The sequence below is a fragment of the Mchenga conophoros genome, linkage group LG7 (genome assembly GCF_057382185.1).
Source record: "Mchenga conophoros isolate Kocher_MC1m ecotype Shallow Benthic linkage group LG7, M_conophoros_male_GT1.1, whole genome shotgun sequence".
NCBI classification, from domain to species: domain Eukaryota; kingdom Metazoa; phylum Chordata; class Actinopteri; order Cichliformes; family Cichlidae; genus Mchenga; species Mchenga conophoros.
Window position 1 is genome coordinate 7,092,971 of NC_140532.1, and position 27,523 is coordinate 7,120,493.

Here is a 27,523-nt window from a genome sequence, read left to right on the forward strand (position 1 = left end):
TAAGAAAAATTTTTTGAAGAAAAAAACCCAAAATAAACAAAAAAAATAATGATGATGATAATGTACTTATGTTTTTGTGAAAAGAAATATAATTTCTTTGCTCTTATCTCTTAATATTTTAAACAGGGTGATAGTGTTACATTATGCTAAAAATGTATCCAACGTTGTTTCTGATTTGCTATTTCAAAAACTGTTTATGGTTGCTGAAGAAGACACAACAGAGCCACTTCGATGTCTGTGGTGACTCTAGGACTTACTGTAGTACTGTTACTTTATAAATCTGCTCTTTGTTACTAAGTGAAGTTGTGACAGATAAACAATAGCAATCTTTCTGATTGTTATTTAAATCTACATGAATCCAGGAGATGGACAGAGTTAAAGCAACATAAACTTTAACTGTAGGCCTTCATTGTTAACACACCATGTTCTGCTATCTTAAAATGTGTTTAGCCTATGGACAAACAAAACTTCTTCACCTACAAATATAATACTACAACATAGCAGAACTTAGTAGAGTCAACCTCCCATCTTGAGCCATAGTCTACTCATTTTACTATTGGAGGTGTTTGTCAGTGGAAGAAACCACGGCGTGTTCTAATAGAGACGATGAATTCGACACATAGTAATTCAACCAGACAGTCATCTTCCCTTTTTGACACATCAGTCAAAGTGCATGACATGCTATTTAGCTGCCAGGCAGTAATAGGTGGAATAAAGGTCACATTCTATGTTTAAACAAATATCGACAACCTCAGAAACCCAATTTTTTTTTTTTGCTGCAAATCATGGTGACTTAATGAAACATAAATAACAAAAGGACAGATGGATAGATTTGGCTTTTATGCACAACCAAGTGCTCTTCTTCATCCTCTTTAAAACTAAACACAAGCACAAACATATTCCAGTGGTACAGTAACTTTTTTAAGTATAGTGAAAGTACAGACTCAACCCGATGTCTTATTGCTGCTTATTGATTTTTTTTTCCTAACAAACGTCCTGTAAAATGTGAAAGCAACATATCAGTGATTACTGATTTTGGCGACTCAGATCTAGAGCTACTGAGAGCCTGTCAGTTTTCCTTTCCTGCTTCATCCTTTTATTCCTGCCTGTCGGCCAGAAGACTGGACAGAAGGTCAGAGAGTTGATCTGTGCCAAAACTCTGAGGATTTTACCCCTCCCCCTTTTCTCTCGTTCTCCCTTTCATATGTGCAGATTCTGGACCTCCTAATGAGAATATGTTACTCCCCAATACCATCTGTTCCACTTGCACTCTGTATGAGAAAATAAAGAAAATGTGACATCATTCCAACGAGACTGATTAATCAAAGTCATGGGGTATTTGCACTTTGTAGAAGTATGTCACTGTCTGTCTGCAGTATACTTTTCTGTGTTTAACAGAAAACACATGTGAATAAGGATAATGAATATGGAAAATTGAGCATCCTAAGTTTATTTAAAACAAATATGACACTTTTAGTTATCTGCACATCGCCTGGACTCAAACTCTAACTCTGTTTTTTTTTTTTTTCAAATATAGCTGCATATTTATTTAACTCTGATAACATGTACAACAATCACCATAGCAGTCCACACAATGCATTTATTGTTCTTTCATTTGAAGAACAATAATATCTTGAAATGAAAGCTTAGACTTTTAATAATGAAAGACACTCATCAAGGGGCCAAAATAATGATGTAGGCAGGGCTTTGTTATTCGCCTCTGTCTTTTAACCCTGGTCATTCTGTAAATATGCAGACTTGTTTATTTTTCTCCATTAAATCGCCACACACACACACACACACACACACACACAGAGCCTGGAAATCCCCCTAAAATGTAAGCCTTCAAACTGATTAATACCATGGAAATGGCTGTTGTGAAGAAAGACATTCATATCTACAATTTTTAGTAAAAACTAGTAGAAGATGATTTGTCTTGGTGGCTGGTTTCCATTTCTGCAGCATCGCAGCAAACATACAGTGCTGTCACTGTCAAGATGGGCATTTCTGTGAGCTCAGTGCACATGTGCACTTATTATTCCAATCAAATCTAGTCCTGTCTGTGGGCATGAACTTCCTCCCTTTCCCAAATAAGAAATGACAGCCCAGAGTGCTGCTCTGGTAGACCAATCAAAGAACAGCTTCGGGATGTTACAGTGATTACCAGGACAACCTATGCTGGACCAGAAAGAGGCCACAGGCATCAGAAAGAGAAAAGTAACTTAATAACACAGTTAGTGCCAGCGGTCATACAACCTTGTGCACAGCAGACACAGCAGGGATAAAAATTATAGAGTTACAGTTAAGTTGCTACAACCATGGCTGTTAAATGTGAAAGGTTGCACAAGACAGACATGAGCTCAGAGCAGTAAAACAGTATTTAAAGATTTGGGAGGGAATTCGATTTTAATCAAGACTGGTAACATTCTTACTGACTGTTCTTTTCAATATATCTGGCATTTAATTAAGAAAAGGCACTGAAAGAGGTGAACAAGTTCAATACACTTTAATAAATTTTAGAACTCTACTGATTCAGAAATAGACATTACCAAATGATTTCAACAGCTTCACTGCATAGACTGTACTGTAGGCTTGTGACCAAACCATGAATTCTTTACCAGTTACTTATTTTTGATGGAAAAATAGTCACTCATTAATTGTTACACTGCTCTTGCTAAAAACCTTGGCCAGGCTAACGCGTGGTGAAACATAGTATATAGTATACCTTTATACTAGGTGGTACAGCCTTGCACTGGTTAGCATGTCATCCCTGTGCATCTGCCTTCTCTCTAGGTACTCCAGCTTCTCCCCACACTCCAAAGACATGCATGTTAGGTTAAGTAGTGGTTTTAAATTAGCCATATATGGGAATGTGTTACTCCTGTGTCCAGCAGGTCCCCTGGATGCTTGTCTTGGTTATTATCGGGTATCATTAAATCATGGATGATTTAAATCAATTTGAAAAACTGGATAGCATTAGTGGGACATTGGAGTGCTGTCACTGTGTTTGGCCTGAAGCACTTTCTAAATAAGTTTAAGAGAGTTAAAGTGAATGTAATATGGTGGAAAATGCCAAGAGCAATTGCTTTAAAGGCCGTAGTCACAGAAACTAATTCCATTGATTTGGATTAAGTTGGATTTTGACTCCACTCCGCAAAGAAATAAGCATCAGACAGTCCCAGACAAAAGTCATTAAAAAAAAAAACCTAAAAATGGATATGATACATTTGAGATAATAAATAAATACAAAAAATGCAAGAAGCACATTTTCACTAATATGAAGTTAACCATAGTAATTATTTTCCTAGGCAAAAGACAAATAAGACATGTGGGATTTTTAGTTGTTCTTCATGTGAAATCTGTGTAATTCATGTCAGTGCTACCACCTCCTTACTCCTATGCTGTTCCTTGACACTCCAAGTACAATTTGTGTCCATGAAGAGGAATGAATAGATTACTATTTTAAAAGCTGCCACCAGTCAGACTGTGTTAAAGCCATTCTTCAATCCGTGTACTTAAAAAATGAAAAATATAAAAAGCGTGTTGAAACCATGCATCAAAGCTTAAACGTAGTTACTGTTTCATAAACTGCCATTTTACTGTTTTGTGTAGCAAAGCCACTTGGCTCACAACACTGAGGCACAATGAATACTATAATAGTATTCAGTTTGAAATGTGAAAAAAACTAAAAAACATAGTACTTATAGAAAAAAAATGATATAACAACATCTAACGTCTTCTTCTTAGAAGTCTGAATTGCTGGTGTAAAGACCCATTGACTGAGCTCTTCCAATCAATATATGCATTCATCTATTAGCTACAGTGTTTTGCTTTAGTTTCTGATCCAGAAAGGTAAATACAAACTAAAATAGAATAAAATTTCGCGGAAGCAGCATCTTCCAGGAATTTTATTTCCTGGTGTTTTTTTATTTTTGAGTATCTTAGTAGAACAGTCCACAATGTCTTTTGGAAATACTAGTAAGTATTGCACATAATGCCTCATCAAGTGCTTATCTCCGAATGAAAATGATATAATGTGATGAAATTCAAAGGCTCCTGATATAAATGACAAAAACATCACACTTTGGTTGTTTTTGGACTAACTAAGAAATAGATTATTTGTCACTCTTCTTGTCTGATACGTAGAATAAAGTTTTCAAGAAAAGAAGATTTTTCTTTTTTTCCTTGTGTTGATTTTTTCCCAGTATTTCTAGTCCCTATTATTTATTTGTAGGAACTACACTTAACAGTAATAGTCGATACATTTATAAGCTAACAGATATATTATGTGTTTGAAATTTGAACTGATTTGAGGAGTATGAACCTGGAGCAACAGAGCTTAAGTAAAATATTTTACTTTACACAAAGTCAGAAAGGAAAGTAAGGTGGATGTGAAAGTTTGTACATTATTGCAAGGCTGTGGTTGTGATAACTTTTGAGGGATCACATCGCCCCAGTATTCAAATATGTTCATAACCAACTTCCTAAACTTGTCTTCCCCATAACAGCAGAGGTTATTTTGACCTCTGCTGAACAATCTGTACTCAGACCAAAAAGTCTTTTAATATTCTAACAAGAAAATCCTTTAAGAATTCAATCACACTCTAACCTCCTCCAGAACAAATCTTAAAGGCACTGCTTAAGAACTAGAAAAGAAAAGATTAGGATCATATTGTAAAGAACTTGGATCTGAAGAACGGAGTTAGGAATTTCTGAGTTATGGGTATTCAGAGCGATATCCTAGAAAGCTTCCAGTATCCATTGGGATTAACTATCCAAGTACTGTATCATTGGCACCATTATTCAGTGATTGAAATGCAACAAAGACGAAAGCTCACTCTCTGTACTTCATTTGATGCCATCTTCAAAGAATGTTTGATGTCTTTTGATTTTACAGTAATGCCACCCATGACCCCACCTTTGCAAATACTTACTGATATGCAATAAAGTGCTATTTTGATATTAAATCTGATATTGCACTCAGCAGTGTGTCCCACAGTAGAAACTTGGCTTTCTCTTTGAACACACAGACTGTCTCATTTTCTTCCAGCCCAGTACCATACACAAGTGTATCTCACACACAACTTGAATGTTAAAGTAATCATTGAAACAGATGGCATTACTTGGATGCAAATAGAATGCCAAGAAATTGTTTGAACATGCTGAGTGCAAACTGTTTTATCACAGACAGGAATCTGATCATTGGGCTGTTTTTTGTTTAGTTTTTTTTTTTAGAATGCTTATATGGTCAAATCACACATCAAGACACTATCCCATATTACATCAACACGTGGCAATAACATATTTCCATCCCAAGGACATGTGCTCCTTCAGATGTTCAAATCTGAAACTGCTTTCTCAAACTATAGCTAGTGTTGATGATGCGCATTATATCATTTTAATATATTCACATTTTCTTTTTGTCTTACTGCTCTCTGCATTTCCTTCTGTAAAATGTCTGTAATTTTACCTTTTCTGTCATTTTTTGACATCCACATCTTGTATGATTAAAGGCTAAAGAAATATTCTTGAAATACAGAAAGCACACTAGTCTCTTTTTCATGCTTTTACTGTACTTTGAGATAGTAAGAGAACTGTTGTTGTCAACAAAAATCAAGGACCATCTAGTGTGAATGAGAATGAAGGTAATAATGAAAGAGAGAATAATTCATGCATTAGCTGGAAACCTTCTTGACACATTTGAATCATGAAAGTCATTTACTAGAAAGGCCAATATTGTAAAGGGAGATGAAAGTCTTATATGAATGCTTGCCCAGCTTGCTTCTCTTATATGGCTTTAGTAAAGAGAGATTTATATCCTCCCTCTGAAGCTTCCAGGAGTGTCATATTTGTCTGTTTTTTTCCTCCACACTGTCATATTCAGACTATATTGACTTGCGTGTTTTCTCAGTATGAATGCTTCTCCAATGATATTGTGTCTTTAGACAAATGGATGGCCATCTATATCCATCCATCTACCCACTGTTCCATATTGCCTAACAAAGAACCTTATTAAAAGTAGATGTTAGTTTTTTTTTTAATCAGCCTGTATTGTATATTCTAGGTTAAACACAGGAAGTCATTTAAACGAAAACGAAATAAAACGAATGAATAAAAATAGAGAATTCTGGTGAGATTAAAAAAAAAAAACAGTTAATGCACTTATGTAGCCATGGTGACCAGGACCAGTCGCTAATCAACATGATGCTAAACTAATCAATAGACTGGCTCATGTAAACTCTTTTCCACATCACAGGCCTTATCCTTCTTAAGAAGAGTAAGATTAAGGCACCGTTTAAAACAGGCATTCCAGTCATAGGATAATACACATGGAAGTGCATGTTTTACCCAGTATGTAAATGAGATACATTTGTTACTCTGATTCACTGATTGCTCAAATTTTTAGATTGCTCCATATTGCACTTACTCTTTCCACAATTTACAACAGGCTGGCAGATGCTTAAAAATAATGACCAAGTGACAGAATAAACAGAAATAAATTTCAGACTTGGAAATTATTAAACTAGCAAATATTATCAGCAGTTTTACTTCTGTTTATCTTAGCAGCAGGCAAATAAGTGTATTTTATAAACATTGACATAAAACATGAACTTAAAGCTAGAGGGATTATTTTTTATTGTATTTTGTTTTGAATATTTAGGTCTGAAATACCTATTTGAATTGAATGCTTCAGCAATTATCTGTGGTAGAAATGTTAACAAAAATGTTGATTGAAGCAGTAGCAGCGGCACACACAACATAAATGATGCATTGGAAGCCTCAATTCCAAATAAATTTGATGTACTTTATACATATCAGTGCACAGTGGGGTTAAAAAAATATCTCTCTCGCGCGCGCTCTCCTTTCTCTCGCCAATTATATTCATTAAATAAATTTAGCGATTTTTTTTTTTAATGTTCATGTAAAAATGTGGAAATCTCATTTATGGCTTGATCCTTTTCCTTGGTTGTGTTAGAAAATTATTTTCCAAGGACCATTGCTATTGAAAAACTGACATAAAATCAACAGATGGCATCATGCATGAATCTCAATTTCCATATCAGAGCACTTTCTACACTCCCCGGATGGATGGCTACGCAGTATATGGAAAGCACTGATCATCAGAAGCCTTAGATTAGACATGAAACAGAACAAATATGCAGTAGTTGTACAAATTTGTCTCCAAATATGCACTAATCATAACATTAGCGGTTTTTCCCATGGTTAAAAAAAAATAAATGGAGGGAAATAAAGTCTCTGATTTGTCAATCTGGAGAAATAGAGATGCCAGGATTTCAGCAGTTAGCAAAGCTGTGACAAATTTGCAATCTCTGGAGATTTGGTTTTATCCAAAAGAAGTTATTATTGACTGCATCATCTAGAATCAAAGGAGAGGCATTTTACTAAGTTTTAACTATAGAAATAAGGCAACATGGGGAAAAAAAGCATAATTTTATACCTTTGAGTCTGTATTGTTAACATCTGCTGTCTAATTTAAAACTAAAAAAAGGACTTGTGAACATTTTGTTCCTTCTTTGGAGTGTTTTTTAAGGATGGTATACATCACATCTTATTTTCCACTTGTCTCAATATATAATGATGAATGGCATTATTAAATTTGGAACCAAATACTTGGTATTTATACTGCGTAGTCCTGTTCACTCTACAGTTACCCCACAAAAGATGAATTTTCATGTCAGCACAGACGAGTTGAAGACAGGGAAGTAACAATCTCTTAACAAAAGAACAAGTGGAAAAAAGCAGCAACAAAATAGAACAATGCAGTGAAATTCCTTGAACACTGTTATGGTGCCATGCTGATATTTGTGCAGGAAATATTTGTATATAAAATTATAAAGACCACATGTTGTAATAGTGACATTAGGTAATGAGCAATCAAAGTCAGTGCTTATTTAATTGTTTCAATGACTGATCGGTAGACTACAAAGTGCACAACTACCAGTGTTGGAAGGAAAAAGTAATTAGTTATAGTTACTTCTTCAAAAAAGTAACTGAGTTACACTATTATAAAACTACCTAATTACTAGGAAAAGTAACTATTGTGTTACTTTAAAAAAAAAAGTTTAACCCTCTGGGGCCCAGGGTATAATTGGCTGTTTTTTTTTCTCTATCATTGATTTTACCTCTGCATTTCACCTTTAAAAACTATTTATCTTGCCTTGTTTGGTATCATTCTTTTCAGCACAACCTCACACGTTTAAATTTGATGTTATTTTTTCATTTTGACATACTATATTAACACAATTCATATAAAATCAGACAAAAAAAAACAGTAGAAAAAAAGTTACATTTTTTACTGTAACAACCACAAATATGTTTAACAAATCATTTTCATAACTTGAAATGCAAATATACACTGTAAATTTTAAAAACCTATGCAAAAGTTTTGCAAACAACAAAGTTATATGCAACTATTTACCTAAAGATGCAGCCAAGGCATTTTTTTATAACCATTTCAAACTATTTACAGAGCATTGAGGTGTTCTGCATCAAATAAGAAGTTTTACAAAGGATCTGTGCCACTCCAAAAAATTATTTATGTCCACTAAGACAGAGGAGCACATCACAAGCCTGATACCTGCAGGCCTGAATGCAAGAAGCGTATAACTCCTCCTGTTTTCCACCTGGAGACAGCGTTTACACTGCCTTTGGTGGCACTTAGACAGCCACTGTGACACTGAGTCGCTGCCTCATTGTTTTGACACACAAAACAAAACTATTGACTAGACTACACACTAACTACACAATCCAAACATGCCAAACGTCACAAATCTCTCACATCTCAAAACTCACTGTCTCTCTTGTCGACGTCACTCCTAAAACTTCACCCTCTTCCTAAACAACGGCACATGTTTCCATATAATTTTTTGATTGGTCGACATGGTACATTTTCCACCAATAGTAAAGGGGTGTTTTTTGTTTTCTTAAAATTGACTAAAGTATTTATGAAAAAACATTTTGTATTTTTTTTTATCATGACTCTGGTTTCACGTGACCTATCAACACAATTTAAAAACTGGTATATCTCAGTTCAGTTTAGTTAACTAAGCTCCATAAACACACCGGTGTGCTTATGGAGTGAACCCTAACCCAAAAGCAGACACGGGAGAAGTGAACTGATGCTCAAACAAAAAGCGAGCCATTTATTTCAGGCTGGTGTCCAAAAACAGAAAAACAAGGCAAGGTGGACAAGGGCATAACTAAACTAAAACCTAAACTGGGAAAGAACTAAACTAACTATGAAAACACTGACGAGAGACAAGAACATGAAACTGAACAGGAACATGCAAAACATAAACATGAAAAAGTCTAAACATGAGCATGCAAATGAAACTGAAACTTGGCAGTAGCAAAACAAAAGGAACAGCTAGAGACAGAGGACTTAAATACACAAGAGGGTAATGAGAGAAGTGGAAACACCTGGGGAGACACAGCTGACACAAATGATCGTGACGCCAAAGGAAAAAGTAAAACAAAAAGAGAAACAAAACAGTTGCCGACATGTCTATTCCATCAGATTTGTAATCAAATTAAAGAGAAGCTTAAATGCAAAAAGATAAAATTGGTTCTGATTCTTTGATATATGTCTGCTGTTTATTGTCTTTAAGCTGCTTTGTTAAATGTCTCTTAGGTCTCTTTGCCAGTCAGTCCCCACTTTGTGTGGGATTAGCTTTGCTATTCAATATCAAGCCAATGCATGTTTGGTGGAACATGTTGAGAAACAGGCTAAAAATGCTTGTTTAAGTTCATCTGTCTGGGCCTGCAGAGCTCCCTCCCTTTGTCTCTGTCTAATTATATGAGATCTGCAAGCTGCCATTTGGTGGTATCGATTTGTGCTACCAGTTACACACAAGGCTCTGGCCCCTCTAGATAATGTCTGTGGAGTGTTTGCCCACACTGTGTAGTAATTATTGGCTTGCCAGCTCTGTTGTTCAGGATATGAATAAGTATCAACACTACAGGTAAGCCATTATCATCCATGATGTGTCTTTCTCCTGAGATTTTGCAACTCAGAGACAGAGCAGCAGAGAGAGAGAGACAAGTGTAGGAGCATGGCAAGCTCAAGGTGTTTATGTGTTTGGGAGAGACAGAGGCATATGAAAAGGCAGAGAGGGAGAAATCACAAAGTAATGTAGCATGTAATTCAGCCATATGTTAATATTCACCTGGGGGCAGAGGCAATACCAGAAGAACATATCTATGGAACTCTGATGCCATGATTTTCCATGGCAACAGGTAAATAAAAAGCAGTGCCTCCATTTTATTCCAGTGGAGCTAGAAATATTAATGCCTGTCATTGTGGACCATGACATTTATCTTAAAAACACATGAGAGGAGAGAGGAGTCAATAAGTTAACTCTATTACATTTTATTCAGCACGCTTGCCTCATTCATCATTTACCTGACTTGAATTTCCTTTAATGGATGATGATGATGATGATAAAGGAATCCTTCTGGAATCCTACCTTATATTATATTGATACTAATGTACTTTAAATGCACTTATACGGTTGTTACTTTTTCAGTTGTACGAGCTAAATGCAGGTGACAGCAACTGAATATGAAAATATGGCTCAAAAAGAGGGAGTGTTTACTCAGTCATAATAATTTTCATTTCCAGTTAGTGTTGATATGCTAGTTTACATGTAAAACTCTTTTTCAGCAGTCTTTAATGAGCAAATTTTTATCATCACATTATTTTCAACAACAAAAATTGTCGTGATGTGTGCTGTGGCAGGCAGGAGATTGGACCCAAAAGGACTCGCAGGACACAAAGGGATGAACTAAAAGAGGCAGCTTTTATTGCAGTGTGAAAAACTCAAATACAGAAAACAAAAACAAATAATAACTATAGCTAACAAACTAAGGACAAAAGGAACTGGAAAAAAAGAAACCAGAACTAGGAACTATGGAGACCAAGAACATGAAGGAAACGCACAGCACTGAGGAGATATGACGTGACAACGAGCAAGGGAAGACTGAGAACTAAAATACACAGGCAGAAACATGAGAGGATGGGGGATATGTGGAAACACAGCTGAGACAAATCAGACATAATGAGACAAAGGAAAGCAAAACTAGATACACTGACACTGGACAAGGACTATCAAAATAAAACAGGAAACACAGAGACCGAAACTCCGACTTAGGACACACAAGCTTAACACAACAACTGGGGACAATTTGCAGTATCCACCACTCAGTGACAGAATTAACATTATGCACCAATTAAGGAAGAAATTTTCTCCCAATGTGACTGATCACTAAAAAAATGAAAAATTAAAGTTTGTTCCCTTATCTGCCTCTTTATGGAGATTTGTTTTTATTTCAATTCACCTAAAGGCACTTTATATTGTAGGGTAGAGACCATACAATAATAGAATAAGTGCATGTATTAGTGTAATTGACACTCTGAGAATTACTTTAATGTTTGCAGCGTTATTTTGCCCATAATACAAAGAATAATTGATGAATCCCAGATATTCCTACCACCACCATAGTATACGGGTGAAAGACATAGCATCTTAGATCTGTAGGTTCTCACTCATCCAGGTCATGGTAGTCTAAGGAGCTTGAAAAGAAGGCGATTGAACTTCTCTAAGTTGTTTATTTTTTGTTTTGTTTTGTTTTTTTAAGATGTTTCACCTCTTGTCCAATAGACTTGCCCTAACCCTAAAAAACACAGGATCATAATTTGTTTTTAACAGCGTTGCAAGTCTGCAATGTGGACACACTGAATCTGTGTTACGTTCTAGCAAGGGAAGGACCGCAGGGCTTCTGTTGCAAAGTGACTCAGCTTGTGACTTGGCAAGTGCAAGTACATGGCTTTGCTCTATAAAAAAGTCCTGCATGGTAGTCGTTGTGGCTCTGGGAAAACAGCTAGTATTAAACAAATCTGCTTTGTTAAGTGTGTGTGTACTTTGTTTGAGTGAATCCAGTGAGAGAAACAGAGCAAGCTATTTGTTTGACTCACCAATTGGCAAAGTAGAATATTGTGTTTATTAATGTGCCACATTTGAGGTTATATTTGAGCTGTGAAAATTACACCAGACTTGACTTTCTTGTCTTGATGGCCAAAATGTGCACTGTGAGACTTCGTCGTAGTAGTAAGACAACTATACTAAAAAAAAACACTCATTCAAAGTTCCTAATAACAAATCTGAGACTTTTTCTTAATGTTTTTTTGTCTGTTTCTTTTTTGTGTGTTTTTAAGGGGCGATGCATTGGGTTGACCGGGGTCTTTGTTTGTAGTAATATTACTTTTATTATTATTATTTGTATATTTCTCTTTGCATGTTTGAGTTTCCTTTGAGGTGCTGCTGTTCCCTTCCACATTCTTTCTTTTTTTTTTTTTTAGATGGCTTAATTAACCATAATTCCTGGGTTCATAATGCTGTCAATATGGTCTTCTGAAGTGTAAGTCCTTGTTAAAGGTGCCTTTATTGACTAGCTAAAGTGATCTAACATCCACAGATACACCTATGGATCACATAACCACCACTATGGCCTTCATTTTAGACTCACCAATTGGCAAAGTAGAATATTGTGTTTATTAATGTGCCACATTTGAGGTTATATTTGAGCTGTGAAAATTACACCAGACTTGACTTTCTTGTCTTGATGGCCAAAATGTGCACTGTGAGACTTCGTCGTAGTAGTAAGACAACTATACTAAAAAAAAACACTCATTCAAAGTTCCTAATAAAAAATCTGAGACTTTTTCTTAATGTTTTTTTGTCTGTTTCTTTTTTGTGTGTTTTTAAGGGGCGATGCATTGGGTTGACCGGGGTCTTTGTTTGTAGTAATATTACTTTTATTATTATTATTTGTATATTTCTCTTTGCATGTTTGAGTTTCCTTTGAGGTGCTGCTGTTCCCTTCCACATTCTTTCTTTTTTTTTTTTTTTAGATGGCTTAATTAACCATAATTCCTGGGTTCATAATGCTGTCAATATGGTCTTCTGAAGTGTAAGTCCTTGTTAAAGGTGCCTTTATTGACTAGCTAAAGTGATCTAACATCCACAGATACACCTATGGATCACATAACCACCACTATGGCCTTCATTTTAGATTAAGATCACGTGTACATGCTGCATGGTTGTGCTCTGGCAGAGGTGGGTCGAGTACCCAAAAATTGCACTCAAGTAAGAGTAGCATTACTTTAAAATATTATTACTCAAGTAAAAGTGAAAAATAGTTGTCAAAAAAGTTACTCAAGTAAGAGTAAAAAAGTACTTGGCGAAAAGCCTACTCAAGTAGTGAGTAACTGTTTGAAATGTCCGATTTATTTTATAAATAAATGCTATCAGACAAACAAAAATAAATAAATATACAAATTGTAGTATTTTCAAATAGAATATATGTAAAAACATCAAACAATAAGGCACAAAAATCCTAATTTCCAGATTTCAGTTTTTCACAACAAAGCTTTTTTCAGCAATACCTACAGTAAATAATATAAATATATAAACAGTGCAAACAATATACAGCGACAAGATATGCTGTAAACTTTATATTCATTTTTGCTCCAAATGGCACAGCAGCCTCAGAGAAAACATTAGAACGAGGCAACTTCAACATACAAGGCAGCTCAGTTTACCATAAATTGTATAAGTGCGCATTTATTTCTGCATATTTAGCAAAAATGTGCCATTTCTTCACTCAGTGAAGTGATGGTTAAGCTTCAGCAGCAGTTTGCTGTCAAGGTTCTTGCTGTGAAGCTGTAACTGTTTAGCAGTTAACAGGAGTCCTGCATGACTGAGAAGTCCTTCACAAGCTCCAGATGCAGGAAGAGTTATACTGATTTTAATCGACAGCTTCCTGATGTGAGGAAAGCCATGCAATAGATCCACACCTCCAGTGAATGGACATGAAAGGTACCTCTCCAGCTCCCCTGCTTCTGGCTTTCCTGACCCCATGGATCCATCATCTTAGTCGGTTAGGCTGTTGTTTGCGCTGGCCTCATCCAGCTCTGAGTCTAGGTGATGGTTGATGAAGTTGAGACCTGTGGAAAGATGTATGGTTTTCAATAGAATTAGCTCTGGTCATTATAGTGCTGTACACTGGCAAACTGCAGATGTTTGGCAAGAAGATTTGATCACACTGGAGATGTTTTTTACTAACTCTTGTCCAAAAACAAAATCTTGTCATTCATATCCCACACAAACAGTTTGCAATTAATTCCGGACTGCTAGCCAATAGATCATCCTGTTTGGCTGTTACTCTGGGCATCACTGTGTTTCTCGTCTTTTCCCATAACGTGATATAGCTCTATTTTTCTTTTGCCTGGGTGGCAGCTCTACGCTTCCGTATCCGAGGCTTTTCAATGTGGCCTCACAAAATTATCACGACTACAACAACCATGAAAAGAGTTGGATGGACATTGCTGATCAATTGCACCTGTCTGGTCAATGTTTTTCATTAGTAATTTAGCAAAGTTGATGGTGGTGGTGTGTGTGTGTGCCTGTGTGAGTGAAAGACAGAGAGAGGGAGAGCGAGGGACAGATTTTGTATGATAAGCTTCATGTTATGGACACACAGTTTGAGCACTCAAGTCGCATCAGAGCACCAGGCCGTATAGTGTGAGACCCTGCATCGTGATCTATGAACTTCTAACCCCTGACATTCAATTGTACAGTTTGAGCAGGAGCTGAATAACGCGACTGAAAAAAAAATCGCAGTGTTTGTCCAGCTTAATGCAGACTGTTTAAACTAAACAAGCTGCTGTTTCACATAATAAATCATGTCACCCGCAGTATTGCCTTCTGTTTTAACAGTTAAAGCAGTAGAGACGAGCTGTTTGCATGTGCGTGGGACTCTAGCGTCATTAACCAGGCTAGCTGTTAGCGAAACATTCTTTGTATCTGAGGCCAAGGGTGTTCATCCTCTTCAGCTCTAGTGTAGACAACTAGCTCTGCCATGTTTTCATATGTTTCTTCTTTCCGTGTGTCCGCTACTTTGAAACGCTTGGGCGGCCACAGTTTGGTAAAACAGTTACCGGAAACTCCACTGGCGGCATATTATCTAGTGTGTTAAACTTTTTTTTTTTTTAAGTAACGAGTCGAATTTTGCAAATGTAGCGGAGTAAAAGTACAGTTTCTTCTTTACAAATGTACTCAAGTAAAAGTAAAAAGTAAAAGTACATTTTTTTTCAAAAACTTACTCAATAAAATGTAACTCTTTACTACCCACCTCTGTGCTCTGGACATGGTTGTATCTTTTTTATGATTAATTTTTCACTTTACACAGTGGAGTAACCAGGCCATCAATCTAAATGAAACGAAATAAGACCAGAAACATAACCAAAATGAGACCCATATATCAATACATTTTTTTTTCTTCGTGATTTTCTGTTTTTGGCAACATTTCTAATTTTTCCATAGCTATTGGATTCATCTAATGCACCATTAGTTGAGCCCACTATAGTGAGGTTTGCATGATAGTAGATGTCCAGTTTTAGGCGACTGTGCCTCCAACCTTATGGCAATGTTGGAATAATCACATATGTAAAAAAAAAAATCAGAATAAAACTTTAAAGATGAAAGACTGTAATTTAGACTGCTATAAAGTTAAAGTCACTTGAAGCAACTCAAAGTTTGGATTTGCACTTCTGACTTTGCGTGGTCTATCCTCCATCCCACTTGTGAGTAATTTGTTTTGGCAGGGGGATCTACTATCCATCCCACTTTCTTCCTCTTCCAAACAGAAATACAATATTTTAATATTGTTTTCTAGTCACATTGCAAGTGGCAGAGATCAAGTGGCTGTTTGTGCCAACAGCTTTTTGTGGTATGGTGGAACAGAAGAGTAATACCTGCAAGCAATCTTTACATTTCATAAAGAACACTACAGTACATGCCCTTCACATTTTTTGGCAACAGCTGTTAGGTATTCACTCAAGTTCTTCATATTAATTGTCTATTTGCTGAAGTAGTCAGAATTGAAGGCATTCTTCCTTTGAAATGGAAGATTGTTTATTGTATAAATGCATAGATTGCATGTATTGCAGGAATCCTTGAATATGGAGAAAACTTCTGATTGGATATCACTGAGACGTCCTCCTTTACTTTACCCACAACCTGACATGAACATTTGTCTTGATAAAAGAACAACAAGCAGTACCTTTGAATTTTACCCAAATGTTTTTTTTTTCCACAGAGAAAGTAATTGTACTTATTGTGTGTGTGTGTGTGTGTGTTTGAAAATGTAATGACCCCCAAAAACGTTGTCCTTCAGTGTGGTATAAAGTAACACTGGTTGAATATTTTTAACCATACTATAACATTTAAACCAGTCTAGGCTAGAGCTGATATAGATTTAACATATAGATTTAACAAACTTTATTTACATCATATTGCATATAACATATGATATTATCCACAAGGTTTTACAATTGCTACAAGTTTTTTTTTACCTGACAGCTGTTTTTGAACTGCTAATTTAAAACAAAAAAAAGGTATATTTCTGATCCAGACTTACTGGAATTGCTTAGAAGACATCATCTTACCCTTAGCTGATTTATTAGAGGGTTTAAAAAGGTTAAAAAGTAATCATGAAGTAGCCATTTAGTAACTAAGCCGAGTGCAGAGGTGGCAAATTATGTTCTGGTCATCCGCTGTTTAATGGTCAGAGTTTTTTATCCCGTGTCACATCTGGCTCCATATTCTATTCCTCTTCTTACTAATCACTTTAAAATATTGTTAGCCTGCCCATTAGGCATTAACACAAGCAGCTCTTTTGAATGCTGTCATTTACCAGGCATTGATTCCCATTGTCTTACTTAACCAGGCTGTAAATGACCTTTCAAGGAGAAAGATGATTAAGGTGATCAAGAGGGAGCCTCATGGTGTTGAATTATTTTCAACCTCTCAAGGTTATACCTTATAGCAGCCAAATAAAGACTACCTAATAACACCTAATGTTGCATGTTTCCTTTCCACTTGTGCTTTTTTTAAGCTTACATTGGGATTTTGGCATGTAAGAAGTCAAAGGCATAGGATTGACTTTTAATGAGAGCCTTCTGAACAGTTTTCTCTGCATCCGTATGCTTTTTAGCTCCTTTCACATATACAATTATAGATTCTTTTGAGACAGATTTATTGATTGATTGAATCACCAACCAATGTGTAGTTTAGCCTTAATGTTATAATGATGATGTACACATTATTAAAGTCAAGTATGATTAATGGTTGGATTACTTACATCAGCTAGGTGTCAATGAGAGTCTTTACAGGGGGATTTTTACCTACTAAAGCTATTAAAATCATGTTACACAGACTACATGACATACTGGATAATGTTGATTGTATTCACCCATCACTGTTTACTGCAGATGTTACAAATGTAAATGCAGCTCACTAGCAATTCATAGTACCCCCCATGCCCTGTTTTTTCATACCTTTTTATATTGGCAATAATATATACAAACCTGGCAGGTCTTCATAGACCTATACTCAGTTTAATACATTTAATACATTTTGAAATCTATTAAAAATTAAAAAAAAAAAAAAAAGACTAAACGCAAGTATGTTAAAACTGCTATGGAAAGGTTCACACAATCTACACCTCAATCACTGCACTGAGTAAATGAATGAATCATTTTTCCAAAGTGAAACCACTGAAAAATGACATGGTCTTTATCTAACCTTAAATCTTGCTAAGTAAAAAAATGCAAACACAGATGTGCACTACTTATGTTTCTTTGGGGTTTAGTGGCCATTTACTGTTTTTTTCCCCTCTGTTTATCTGCCCTATGGCAGGCAGGTTGTGAATAGATGGCCCACTCGATCCCTTATGAGCCTGAGCAGAAATACAGCCACACAGAGGATTAGAGTGAGAGAGGATCGGCCGTCAGATCCAGATGCTGCAAATCTGCTCCCAGCCTCACATGTGAATAGGTATACCATTGTTTAGAACACTGCTTGTTTTGCAAGAACAGAGACATGGCCGTGGAGATAAATAAGCTGAAACTGAGGTTACACCAAATCTAAATCTGCTATGATACAGGATTACAAGGTTTATGTCATGCTTAAATCTTTATCCTCTGATTGTCACTCAAGATTTCCTCAGTAGCAAACTTACTAAGCCTTTAATGGTTGTGCATTAGCAGATAATTCTAACAGAAATATGGGAGCTGTGAAGAGATGTATAGCATGCTGATGATAACCAGAGATGGGCAGTAACGCATTACTGTAATCCGATTACTTTTTTCAAGTAACGAGTAAAGTAAGGGATTACTATTGCAAAAAAGGTAATTAGATTACTGTTACTTTCCCGTAAGCACGCTGCGTTACTAAAACCGTGATTTTTTTGCAAGAGTGTCTCATGACAATGATGTAAGCGAGTGAGACGTTCGTGACAACAGCTGTGTACAGATCAACAATGGATGATATAAGGAGTGCGGCAGAGAGTATGCCTGTGCAGTGTTTAAAGCGTGGAAGTACTGACCTTACTTTGAATTTGATTCTGTAAAAAGTGACAAAAACATTAGCGTCCGCTGCTCACTGCGTGGGAAGAAAACTTCTTTTTACAGCAAAAAAAATCCCCCTAAACTTCCAAGCAAGCACCGACAGTACACTGCCACGGGAATGTGAAACTCCCAGATCCTTCCACTAACCGCTACGACACACCTGCACCAGGGCAAACCTCCGCCTGCCCCACTCCTGCTATACAGGTGAAAATAGAGCAACAGGAGCGCTGACTCTTTGATTTTATTCATTTTCTGCTGTAAACACAAAAAACTATTTTATTTTATATGCTGGAATATGCAGAAATTAGGTTTAAATGTTAAACAAATTTCTTCCAGTCAGAGAATGTTGCATATAATTTAATATTTGCTTGATGCGTAAAGTTAATGGATTAAAACTAATAAAACTAGTTTCAAAAATAGACTTTTTCATTTGATTACATTTTATATGATGGATTATGCAGAAAAAATAGAACTGGGCTGAAAGATCTATTGCTTTATTACCTATTCAGGTTGTAAATCATTTTTTAAAAAAAGTAACTAAGTAACTAAGTAACTAATTACTTTTGAAAATAAGTAATCGGTAAAGTAGCAGATTACTTTTCAGGGGAAGTAATCAGTAATTAGTTACTGATTACATTTTCAAGTAACTTGACCAACACTGATGATAACCTATTGTCATGTAACTGGTTTCATGGTTATGACTCAAATTGTGCTCGTTTTGGGTAATTTGATGAAGATTCTACATTGTACACTGTATTTTATTCCAAAGACACACTGTTGCACTAATGCAGCGATAGCTCTCTTACCATAATTACAACATGAAATGCCTTCAACACTCACATTAAGGTCTGTATGGAAAAATTATTGTTAATTTTTTTTCAGTGATCATCTTAATGTGACAGTCTACAGTGTCACTATTAACACTATTAACACTGTATTAACACTATCCGCTATTAAAAAAAAGTAATGTATGATTGTGCCAGAGGCACTTCACGTTTTGTGATGAGGGCATAAAAAATATTTATTCATTAGGGGATATCAAAATTATAATGGGTGATTGGGGAAACTGATGACTAATAAATTAAAGCTTAATTTCTGACATTAAAGTAGTGGGGATAGCTCAGGATTCAGCATGATAATCTGCCAAGTACAGTAAATAATATGGTTTTTATTTTAAGGATTTGAAAAACATTATTTGAAATAAATCAACACAACCAAACTTGCTAAAGAATGTGACTTTCAGATGCATAATTTGGATGGACTAAATCACATATCATCTATAACATAAATCTGTTTTTTTCCCTTATCACCTTTTTTTCCTTTCAAATTTTACACAGCATATTTCAGCTGCCTACATCATCTTTGCATCACTAAATTCTGATACTTAGCCATAATCCACAAAAGAAGTTACACACTGGTTAAAAGGAATACATAATTTCTTAATGCCCACGCATTCTGGCAACCAAACCTCACATAACCCTGAAAGTTTGTCAGACCATATTTGCTTGGGCTGTACTTTACTGCCCAAACAGTGGCAGAGAGTCAGTTGGCAATATGGTTGGCAACAACTCGTCTGCTGTCACTTATAAAATGGTCTCAAAGAGAAAACACTGAAAAAGTAAGAATGAATCTTTGATTTTGATAAGTTATTTGAGCCATAATCATGATGGGTATGGGGAGGTCAAAATGGCTAATTTTGTACATGAAAAATGATTTTGTTAATATTCACAAAAATGATGTTAGTTACTCATTTCCACTGTACATTATTTAAACTAAAAATAGAAGGTAGCTTAAGTTTACTTCTTTGCGAAAGGAGTTCATTGCTTATCAAAAAAACATATTGACTTCAATATATTCTGAACTTCTCAAACAAATTTTGGCACATGACAGTTTTATCCAGTATTTCAAAGGATGTAATATATGACTTTATTTTATTTTTTTTTATGTAATTTTTGGCACTATAACATATGGCACTGCTTAAATTATTTATATAATATGTTGGTTAAAATCCCTTTCCTTTCTTTTCTTTGCAAGCCTCCCTGAAATCAAAGAGATAGTCTGAGGAAGCTCTGCGAAAACGTGTGCTGTCCTCACTGGAAGTATGGTTGAATAGATATGCAGTGTGCATGTAGTGTTTAGCATCTTTTAAAAGACAGAAGCGCTTAGAAATATTTAATAACTTTATGTAAAATGCTTTTTATTGGGATCTCATTACAGATTTCATTAACCTCAACTGACTCAGAATTTGTAGTGTCTCTGCAATGAGAATAAGGGCTCTCATTAATTTATTTAGCCATTCATTCATTCCATAAGTACTTCTGTTCAACCAATGTTCAAAGCACATCTTGAGCCATAATAGAGGCAAAAAGTTTAAATGGTTGTCTGCTGAAGTTCAAACCAAGGGCCAGAAAGTAAGAAATGTGACTTAAATCATGGTTGTAAGTCAGGCAGATGTTTCTTAAACTGCTGATCTACAGAGTGCTTCTTTCTTTCCAAAAAAAAAGAGAGACAAAGAAAGCATGAAAGAAGGAATTGCTTCTTGCAAGGTAATAAAATGGACAGTGAGTGTATATAATTTGTGTGATAAATGTTCATGTTTTATCATTGTTAATATCAGTACACATGCTAACAGGTACCATTTGCACATGGCAACGCTCCAAGACATGATTTGTAATATATTGGTTATTTAATGATGAACTGATTTAATAACTAAGCCAGTTATTCAGTCCCTTCACTCTAGTATCACAGTTAGAACATTTTAGAGTTCATTATTTTAAACCATGGTTTAAATTTTTTTTGTTTTAATTCCAGATACATGAATGAATCAAAAACTGAGCAAAAACTGGTTAAAGATGGAAACTACAAATTCATTCTTCTAACATGAGCCTTATGGGCCAAAGGAAGCCACTGATAAGCGGTACAGTTAGAGATTAGTGAGGATCAAAGTGGACATTAAATAGGATGAGAAACACACTGATGCACTAATTATCAAGTCTGTGAAATATGATGAATTGCTTTGGATTTCAGAAACAACTTTACTGTGGCATTAGTAAAATATTTTCCATTGGCTCTACACGCTAACCCAATTCAAAACGATTTGTGACTGCAAAGGAGTAAATATGGATGTGGACAATTACACAAGTGATCAACTAGTGAAATATGCACAGGCCTGCAGTCTTGCCTTTCTGTCCTATCTCTCGCACACCTTACAACATTATTTTATTGCTGCTGAGCCCTGCAGGAAATCACTTGTGATGTCTCGTACCCTCCAAAAACATCATGAATAATGAATGGAAGATCTCAAAATAAATAACACACATTATTAATGTATTCAGAGCCTCATTTAGAGGGGGCAGCTGTAGGTGCCACAGCACCCCTTTCTCACTAAATATGTGAGCATGTAGAATCACAAAGAACACTAAACAATGGGAAGGGTATTGTGCACTTCATCAAATCTGCAATGCAACTGAAAAATAACAAAACCAAATAATGGAGAAATGGGAATTTTAGAGCGAGGAGAAGTAGGGCGAACGTTGAGTGAAGAGTGTGTTGGAGTGGTCAAAAAACTCCTGGGCTTTCAATGGGCAGATGGCACACTCAACGTTTTAGGTCACACAAACACAATTTTCACCCACCATTTATTCTTTGTCTGTCCACAGAGGACAGATTTATAGTGCATGATCCTGTAAATATCCGCAAAAACGACAAGAATCCTTCATCCTTCACTTCCTGTTTGTCATCCTTCACTTCCTGTTTGCCATTTGTTTGGAAGTTGTGTTTTGATCGTGTCCTGTGGATTTTTGAAATTTGGCCATCAATTTCTGGAGCAAAGACTACTCACATTGTTGGAACTTTTGGTACAACCCTGTCTGGATTACGACTTTGATACAGGATATTGGACTGGACTAACGGAGTTAACGAGGTAATTGCAGGCTAGCCAACGCGTTACCAGGCTAACAGCTGACTGAGGAATCAGCTGACCGAACCTGCTACCAGGGTAACCAGATAAAATGGGGCCGAAGAGGACACCGACAGCTGAGGAAGTCGAGGACATTAAAAAGTCCCTTGACTTCATAATGGAGGAAATTTCTACTATCAGGTTGCAGCAGAAAAATATCATTGAAACTGTGGAGGAGGTAAAGCTCCTCCGCATCCAAAATGCCGAAAAAGATAAAAAGATTGCATACCTGGAAAGTAAGGTCGCTGACCTGGAACAATACTCCAGGATAAACGACGTCATCATCACTGGGCTCCATATTAAACCCCGGTCATACGCTCAGGCGGTGACCGCTGACAGCAACGAGGAACCTGGAGAGCTTGACATTAGCTCCACGGAACAACAGGTGGCTGCTTTCCTGCGGTCCAAAGGGATTGCCCTGGACTGTAACTCTGTCGAAGCATGCCACCCTCTTCCCAGGAGGAACGGCAACATACCGGCTATTATATTAAGGTTTGTAAATCGAAAGCACAAGATTACGCTGCTGAAACAAGGAAGAAAATTAAAAGGATCTAATGTCTTTATCAATGAACATCTAACCAAACACAACGCTGAAATAGCCAAAAAAGCGCGACACCTTAAGAAGCTGGGAAAAATCCAAGGCACTTGGACGACGAACTGCAAAATATTCATTAAACTAAACGGATCACCAGAGGAAGCCAAAGTTCTGACCATTAAAAATATGGCGGATCTCGAAAAATATCAGTGAGCAACACGATCTGGACGGCAAACAAGGTAACAGACAACCACACACTCACTTATGACACACACTGGAAGGAAGAACTCAGATACATCTGGAAGAATCAGCTGCATCAGTCAGACAGTTGCAGAATATGATCAATTGGAACTGAAAACATTTAACTATATGGATCACAATACACACGACTTGGAATATGAAATAGATCCAGACAACAACTTTTTCTCATCTAACAATAACAATTGCTGCTACTATACAAATAAAGACTACAATCAGAGGATTAAAACTGAGAATAAATTATCAATTATCCACTTTAACTGTAGAAGTCTCTATGCTAATTTTAGTCATATCAAAGAATATCTTAACCAGTTTTCACATCCATTTAGTGTCATTGCCTTATCAGAAACTTGGATCAATATGGAAAAAGGAACAGACTTTGAACTGGAGGGTTATGAATTCACATTTATAACTAGGCGAAACAAAGGAGGAGGAGGAGTGGCCTTGTATGTGGACAAATCCTTGAAATTTAATGTGGTGGAAAAGATGACGATGGTGATTGATAATGTACTAGAATGTATTACAGTTGAAATTTGTAAAGAAAAAAGTAAAAATGTAATCATTAGCTGTATATACAGAGCTCCAGGTAGTAGTATTGAGACATTTAAAGACTGGATAGAAGAAACATTTATTGAAATAGCTCGCAAAAAAGTTTTCATTTGTGGAGACTTCAATATTGATTTGCTAAACCCAAATAAACATAAAACCACTGAGGAATTTATAAACACAATGCACTGTATGAATCTATTCCCTAAAATTACTAGACCTACCAGGATTACATCACATTGTGCAACTCTCATAGACAACATTTTTGCAAATGACATTGAAAATAAGACTGTAAGTGGACTCCTGATTAACGACATAAGTGACCATCTTCCAATTTTTACAATCTATGATAGGAATTACAAGATCAATAAAATGGACAGTAAAAAAGAGTACAGACGAGTAAGAACAGAAGAAAGAATGAATGCATTTAAAAAAGATTTATTGAAGGAAAACTGGGGTGAAGTATATCAGGAACAGGACGTTAATAGTGCTTATAATAAATTCCTTAGAATATTTACATTACTGTACAATACCAACTGTCCAATAAAGCAATATAGTAGGAAACAGAAATATATGGACTGTCCATGGATAACAAAAGGTCTGCAAAATGCATGTATAAAGAAAAATGCTCTATACAGAGAGTTCTTAAGAACGAGAACTAAAGATGCTGAAATCAGATACAAAAGATATAAAAATAGGTTAACTAATATACTTAGATTTAGTAAAAAGGAATACTATAAGAAGCAATTAGATATAAATAGAAATAATAATAAAAGATTATGGGAAATCCTGAACAGTGTTATAAAATGTGGGACTGGACAAAAGAACTATCCCAAGTATTTCATTTGTAATGACCATGAAGAATACAATATGGATGTTGTGGCAAATAGTCTCAATGAATTCTTTGTAACTGCTGGACCAAATTTAGCAAGAACAATCACTCATCCTGGGAAAGCACAGGAAAAACCCGATACACTGATTGACAGAAATCCATATTCTATGTTTCTCACAGCCGTTGATGAAAATGAAGTTCTTGAAATTGTCAAAAAATGTAAAAATCACAAATCTTTGGATTGTAATGATATTGATATGATAGTGGTTAAAAGAGTCATGGAGGCTATTATAAAACCATTTACATACATCTGTAATTTATCATTTCAAACTGGTCGATTTCCAGACAGAATGAAAATAGCAAAAGTTATACCTCTATACAAATCTGGAAACAAACACCATTTCACAAACTACAGGCCTGTCTCTTTACTACCTCAATTCTCAAAAGTTCTTGAAAAACTGTTTAAAAACAGACTGGAAAAATTTATAGATAAACATAAACTACTCACTGAGAGTCAGTACGGATTCAGATCAAGCCGATCAACATCATCGGCACTATTAGATTCAATAGAATACATCACAAATTCCATAGACAAAAAGCAATATGTGGCTGGGTTATTCATAGACTTGACAAAGGCATTTGACACTATAGATCATGATATATTAATAAGAAAACTGGAACGTTATGGTGTCAGAGGGGTCGCTTTAGATTGGGTCCGGAGTTATTTAAGTGACAGAAAGCAGTTTGTGAAAATAAATGGTGGTTGCTCCTTATGTATGGACATTGCTTGTGGTGTACCCCAAGGGTCAGTTTTGGGTCCAAAATTCTTCAACTTGTACATTAACGACATCTGTAAAGTGTCCAAAGTATTAAAAATGGTTCTCTTTGCTGACGATACAAAAATTTTTTGCTCTGGTGATGATCTGCAGAATTTATTGGAGGATATGACTAATGAAATAAGTAAAGTGAAGTTCTGGCTTGATAAAAACAAATTATCATTAAATTTGAATAAATCTAAACTTATGTTATTTGGAAATAGTAGTTTAAATACAAATGCAAAGATTCAAATAAATGGTGTTGATATTGAAAGAGTCAGTGAAAATAAATTTCTGGGGGTAATAATAGATGAAAAACTTAACTGGAGAGCTCACGTAAGATATATTCATTCCAAAGTATCACGAAGCATTGCAGTACTAAACAAGGCAAAACAGGTATTCGACAGAACATCACTTCATATTCTCTACTGTTCACTGGTTTCACCATACTTAAGCTATTGTGCAGAGGTCTGGGGCAATAACTATAAAACCACATTACATTCACTTTTTACTCTTCAAAAGAAAGCAATTCGAATCATCCACAATGCAGGTTATAGGGAACATACAAACTCACTATTTTTGCAGTCTGAAATATTGAAAATTGACGATACAGTGAAATTCCAAACAGCACAAATTCTATTCAAAGCAAAAAATAAAGAACTGCCAGGTAATATTCAGAGTATGTTTTTTTTGAAAGAAGGAAGTTATAATTTAAGGGGTTTTTGTAACTTCAAAACAATGAAGGTACGTACTACAAGAAAAGGCTTTTGTGTTTCTGTTCAAGGAGTGAAACTGTGGAACAAACTGAATATGGAATTAAAGCAATGTCCAAACATAAAACTGTTCAAAAAGAGTTATAAAAATATGATCTTCTCGATCTATAAAGAAAAGGAAAATATTTAAATTAAGTGAATGTCTCTATTTAAAAACAAACAAACAAAAAATTCATGATGTGATATTATAGTATATAGTATATCAGAAATCTGTTCACTATTTTTATTACAAATTATATCAGTAAGGAAGCTGACTAAATATTCACTGATAATTTATGGGACAGGGGTGGGATTAAATAAGTGTATACTTCTTCCCACTCCCTTTCAACATGTAAATTAATCAGAATGTTTTTTTTGTATGTAATTTGTATAGTATATATATTTTTTTTCTCTCATTTCTTTTCTAAATGTACTTGTATATTGTTCACATGTTGAAATAAATTACCAATCAATCAATCAAAGAATCTCACTGAAGATTTTTTTTGGGGGTTCTGAGTTGTACCCAGTTCTCATGACCAGTGATCATTCTAAATATGAAGGTTAGATCAGAAAAAGAAACTGAGGTTTGCTGTTTGTGCAACCGTGAAGTAGGTGGTCAAGAGGTGAATGAGGACGCAACTTAAAAAATTTAGTCAGTCAAATGATTTCTTGCTTTTGTTGCTAGAGCTGCAGAATTACACATGGCTACCAACCTCTGAGGGTGTTTTTAGTCATCTGGCCTCTGGTTGTGCAGCGTCTTTGGGTCCTCTGGGTTATTAGGAGAATTCTTGTTTCTTGTTCTGGTGCTTGTTTAGTTTAAATCTTGGAATTTGGGAGCAAAGTAAAAATTCTGGACTTTGTGTCAAGTTGTTCTTATGCACTTTTGGTGGTGAGGTACAGCACATTTTGTGCCTGGTCTGAAATTGTGTTTAGGTGGGCTATGGAATGAAGCCAACAGCTACAAAAATGCCAGGGCTCAGAGTGTCCCAGCAAAGCATTTTATTCTGATAAAATGTTGAAAAACTTTTGTCACCGGTCACTGGTTTTGATATTTTGGCTGCTGAGTGTATAATCTATATAAAATGATACAGCTGCCAACATATGCATAATGTTTGGGCAACATTATATTATAGTTACATATGTCTACATTTTGTCCAGCCTGAGAAAAAGTTCAGGATGTACAAACATTTTCTTTTGAGTGACTGAACGAGACACGAAGAAATACCCAACATGATTATAACATTATCTAATTGCATCCCAACACATGAATTATTCAGCTCCTGACAATGCAATATTGTCATGGAAAGGAAGAGATGTTTGTGTTAAGCTGCCACTGG

At 35.7% G+C, this 27,523-nt stretch overlaps 1 protein-coding gene and 1 long non-coding RNA gene across 3 annotated transcripts in view; one reads left to right on the forward strand and one right to left on the reverse strand.

The window, feature by feature from the left end:
• Positions 1–27,523, forward strand: part of lrrc4ca (leucine rich repeat containing 4C, genome duplicate a) — a 149,219-nt gene that overhangs the window by 67,447 nt on the left and 54,249 nt on the right. Inside the window, exon 1 of one of the 2 annotated variants that reach the window (XM_085281771.1) lies at positions 17,830–17,918. The exons of the other annotated variant lie outside the window; for it this stretch is intronic. The gene's annotated coding sequence lies outside the window, so the exon portion shown is untranslated. Of the gene's footprint in view, positions 1–17,829; positions 17,919–27,523 lie in introns of those variants that run through there. 2 annotated transcript variants of the gene reach the window in all.
• LOC146569454 (uncharacterized) overlaps positions 1–27,523 on the reverse strand; it is a 40,569-nt gene that overhangs the window by 10,507 nt on the left and 2,539 nt on the right. The window contains exon 2 of the long non-coding RNA XR_014893312.1: positions 13,903–14,026. This is a non-coding gene — a long non-coding RNA (uncharacterized LOC146569454). The remainder of the gene's footprint in view (positions 1–13,902; positions 14,027–27,523) is intronic.